Genomic DNA, 4,845 nt, shown 5'->3' with positions numbered 1-4,845 from the left:
GGAGGTACTCTCAACAAAGCTTCGATCCTCAACCTCCAATCATCCTTCAACTCACCAACGAGTTGATTTAACTCTATTTCCCTTTCAAACACATCAGCAAATCAAAACATTAATTAAATCTTGGCATTCAAAAAACGCTATCGTTTCAAAAATAACCAACTTCAATATATAAGCTCAATCCTTCAACAAAAGAGCTAAGTCTTTACCTTGAAAGCTAGACTGCTCAATTCCTAGTTTCAAATCCCTAGCAAACTCAAGGGAGAAAATTTCTCCAAAGTTGGATTAAATCACATCTAAGTTATTAACTAATTAAACTGAAAATCAATAGGTAAAAATGGCCAATCTTACCTCTGAAAGCATTTCTCAAGCTCCAATCCACTCCAAATGGCTCCAAAGATCAGTTTGGGAGGTTAAGGTTTCTGGTTCTAGAAAGAGAAAGAGAGTTTTGGATGAAAAGAACTCAAATGGCCTGAAAACCCTTTTTTATTTTTACGTTTCCAAATTGATCTATCAATAGATGCCATTAAATTATGTTGCTGTTAACCTTCATTTATCAATAGATTCCTTGAATTTATCGATAGATTGTGCCTTAGCCCTATTTTCATTCCTTCTAGTTTGGCCATCTATCGATATATTAACTAATATATCAAATAGTTTCCAAGCTTCTTTACTTTACAAAGTTCTCGAGTAGTCATTTATCGATAGATGAGGCAATCTATCTATAGATGTTCATCCATCTTGCTTTCCAAAGCCTTCTATTTTTGTATTTATCAACAAATGTAGAACATCTATCAATAGATCATGCCTAGAATGCACATCTCCACTTCTTCAAGCTTCTAGATTCATTCCTAAGGCTTCTAATTCACTTCATTTCAACCAAATCATCTCAAATTATTCATATAACTCAATTTCAATCGTACACATCCTTAATTATCACATCAAATACAAATCAAAACTCCAAATCATAGGATTCATCTCATATTTTTCCCCTAAAGTTTGCCTAAGTGTCTATATATACACCTTTAAAGACTTGGCATACATATCATATCACCAAAGTCCTTAAAGTACCATATACTTCATAACTCAATCTCAATTAACTTTATTTAGATTAAAAATTGAAGGTGTTACACAACACTGCAATGTTGCCCCTGTTCAGCCAAGCCTTAACACAACCAGAAAGGGTCCCACCGTCAAATATGTTGTAAATTTTGTACCATTCAGTCTTTTACATCATAAAGTCATTTTTAAGGGTTTAAAAATAGCCTTTTGACTTTGAAAAAAAGGGCTAGAGTAGACTCCGATTTTGGGAAAAAAAAACTTTAAAAAAAATGAGGAAAGAGGATAAAATCTTTGAAGATTGAGCTGCAAAAGCTACACCAAATACTTTCTCTCACTAGATTTGATTTTCTCTTGCTATCTTTCTTTGTAAAAGTGCTTTATTTTTCTTAGATGTTGAATGTTCCTATGGATATGTTGAGCTAGACTTCTATTTCTGGTATTAGTATGTAGTTTCGATATTGTACTTGGCTATTACAAACTTTTTATGGAATTATTGATGTTTATTCAAATATGAATTTATTTGCCATTTTATTGCTTCATCATCGATGAAATGAATGTGGGTTTTTAGATGATACTTGAGAAAGTTAGTCTAACAATACCTTGATTTGGGTAATATATGTTCATACACTTGAGAATTGAGTGGGTGATTTGCAAGTAAGATAAATATACACCTATTTGCCTTATATAGTCAATTGTTAGAACTTATGCCTTAGGAACATAGCTTAGTTAAATTACTATAGACATAAAGAGATTTAATTAAGTTAGGCCATTGTACAATATCTCGACGGAGAATTGTACATGCTTGTAGATTCTAGACTAGCATCAATTTTCCATTGAAGTGAGTGATTAGCCAATTATGCATCCAAATGAAATACTAATTGAACCCATAATCCCAGGTTTTACACCACTGCTTTTACATCAACTTTGATTTACAATTGCTAGTTTAGTAATCACTTAGTTTTATTTTTAATTGTTTTTAGAATTTTAGGTACTTGGATAAAATTAACTTGTTTCAATTTTGGTACTCCTTGGGGGATGGAAAACCTTTCTTATCATTGTATTGCTTGTCGATGACCATGTGCACTTGCGTGATTTCCTTACAAAATTATGAAATCTCTAAAGCAAATATATTGGTAATTTAGCAAGCAACAGTTTTCATCATCTTCACCTTCATAACTACTTGTCCCATATGAGTAAAATATTCTCACAAAGTCTTCATATGCCCCCTTCTTAGGTTCAAATAGTTATACCATACCATTTCTCTTAGATTCTCAGTATATGAAAATGTGAATTCATTTTCTAGCTAATCTAGATCAATAACTCTTCCATGAAATACCTTTCTTGAAGCGTAACGCTCATGAAATATCTTTCTCTTATTTGATGTTGAGAAATGGACATCAAGATCATCGACTCTTTGTTTTCTCTATTTCTTAGTAAAGGTTGTTAAAGCATTACCCTTTTCTTCTCTTGATTTTTTTGAAGCCATTTTCTCATAACACTAACTTTGCTGTGAAGGTTTGGTATTAGGGGTCAAGGGTTTTGAGAAAATGAGTTATTTGATTCGAGTATTGAATAGATTTTCTTTAGAAGCCTTGTATTTGTAACTGGGTTAATTAGAAGTTAAAATGATTTAAAAGTGAAGAACTTTTTTAAAAAGTTTCAATCCTTTGACTCTTATATGTTTACTTTTGAAGAAGGAAAATTTCTTTAGAGAGTCTTAACTTTTGAGGAATTTAAAGACGAAAAACATGATTTTAAAAACTCAAGTACTTTTCTGACCTTAAAAGCACAATAGTCAGTTTTTATGTGACAAGGATCTATTCTTTGTGCCTTAGTTTTTCAAGTCTTTTGCAATTTTTTTTTAAGAACCGATTCTTGAAATTTAAAGGGTTGATTCTTTGAACTCCTGAAGTGTATTGAAAACATTATATATTGGAAAAATTGATTCTTTAAAAATGAGAAGTCGATTCTTGACCTTGGTAATCTTGTAAAACAATGATTTTTAATCCAAATCAAATACGAGAAATCTTTTAAGAAGAATTAAGTTCAGTACACGTTGCTGTTGGTTATTAATGATGCATGTGTATTAAATGAATTGCAAATCTCAGTGAGGTAACTTTTATACAAACAAAATCATTAAAATATCAAACATTCAAATTATAGATTCAAAGAATTAATTCTTATCTAGAATGCATTTCAAGAACAATTATCAACTAAATTTAAGTTATGATCTATGAAATTCAAGCAACAATAAACAATCAACTAGAAAGTATTCAAACAATCAAAAATTCATCTTTCATAAGAAATTTCTTTATGGAATAGATATCACCTGATTTTGCTGTAAGCTCAATCTATGCATTCTTGTTCATACTTGCCTTGATTTTTCTTTTAGCTAGTAGTTTCACACCTTCACAAGAAAACTCAACCTTTGGATTTTGGTACCTAGGCTTTCTTGGGTCCATGAATGCTAGTCTTTCCAAGTTTCGTTTTTCCAAGAACCTTATAAACTTCAACAAATTTTCCCTAAGAAGTTTGGTTCCTTTTGGAACCCACAACTTTTTAGTAGTTTTTTCTTTAGAGGGTGTCTTTCTATGAGGACAAAAATATATCAAATGACCCATCTTATGACAGTAAATACATCAATTTGATGCATCGTGTTTTTCATTTTCTTTTCAAAGAAGGTTTCTATGTTTTTCTCTCTTAGTGTCTTATCATATCTTAAGCCTTTTTGTCAAAAAAAGCTTTTTAAGTTCCAAACATTTCATTTAGCCATTGTGAGCTCATATTCCATTTAGAGAATGATTCATTTAATTGCTCATTTTTCTTTTTTAAGGCATTCACTTCATTCGTTAAACTATTTACCTTTTTTTCCAACTCAGATTTAATTTTATTCATGCAACTCTACGTTAAGCCAAGAAATGACCTTTTTGTATTTCGAAGTCATGTGCTCAAATTCAAATGCCAACTCAACAAATGCATCTTAAAGCTCATCAAATGTATATGCATCATCATTATAATCATATGAACAGGAGGCAATATTTAAGGAACATACTTTTGAGTTTTCAACTCCCATGAAGCATAAGGTTGTAGTTTCCTCTTCCTCCTCATGTTGGGATTCATCATTAACACCCCACACAGCAACCATTACTTTCTTCTTGAAGTTTCTTTGATGGTTCTTCTTGAGTTATGGACATTTGTATCTGGTGTGACCAGGTCTTTTGCATTCATAGTGAATGATATGGTCTTTTCCATGATCATTTTTTGAAATGTCTTTTCTCAAATTTCTTCTCTATTCATCTCTTTGAAGAGGTTTAATAACTTTTCTTCCTTGTTTGCTTCTTAAAACTCTATTAAACCTTATAGTTAATAGAGTTGTTTCTTCATCATCCCCTTCTTCATCATCATATTTGTCACGACCTGGAACCTCCCTCGGGCCCATGACAACCGCTGCGACGTCCCAATTGACACTCATTACCCGAAATGCCAACCGGAACCCCGCAAGGCTTACATATCAATTTCTTTCCTTTCCTATGAGCAATCGTTGTTAAACATTCCATTAAAAACAATTACCGGTCGTTTTCGGCTCAAATAAATCCAAAGAAAATTTTTTTTTTAAAAGGATTTATAGACAAATATCACTATTCAAAATATTGATTAAAATATAGCATTTTTATATAAAATAATATTTATAGAAACACGTGTAAGAAATCTTTTGTAATGTGTAAGTAAAATAAATTCATACATACAAAAATTTACTAAGTTATAATGTACAATAATGGTTACAAT

This window comes from Theobroma cacao, chromosome 1 (genome assembly GCF_000208745.1).
Source record: "Theobroma cacao cultivar B97-61/B2 chromosome 1, Criollo_cocoa_genome_V2, whole genome shotgun sequence".
Classification (NCBI taxonomy): domain Eukaryota; kingdom Viridiplantae; phylum Streptophyta; class Magnoliopsida; order Malvales; family Malvaceae; genus Theobroma; species Theobroma cacao.
The sequence above is the reverse complement of the archived record's forward strand: the minus strand, read 5'-3'. Positions refer to the sequence as shown.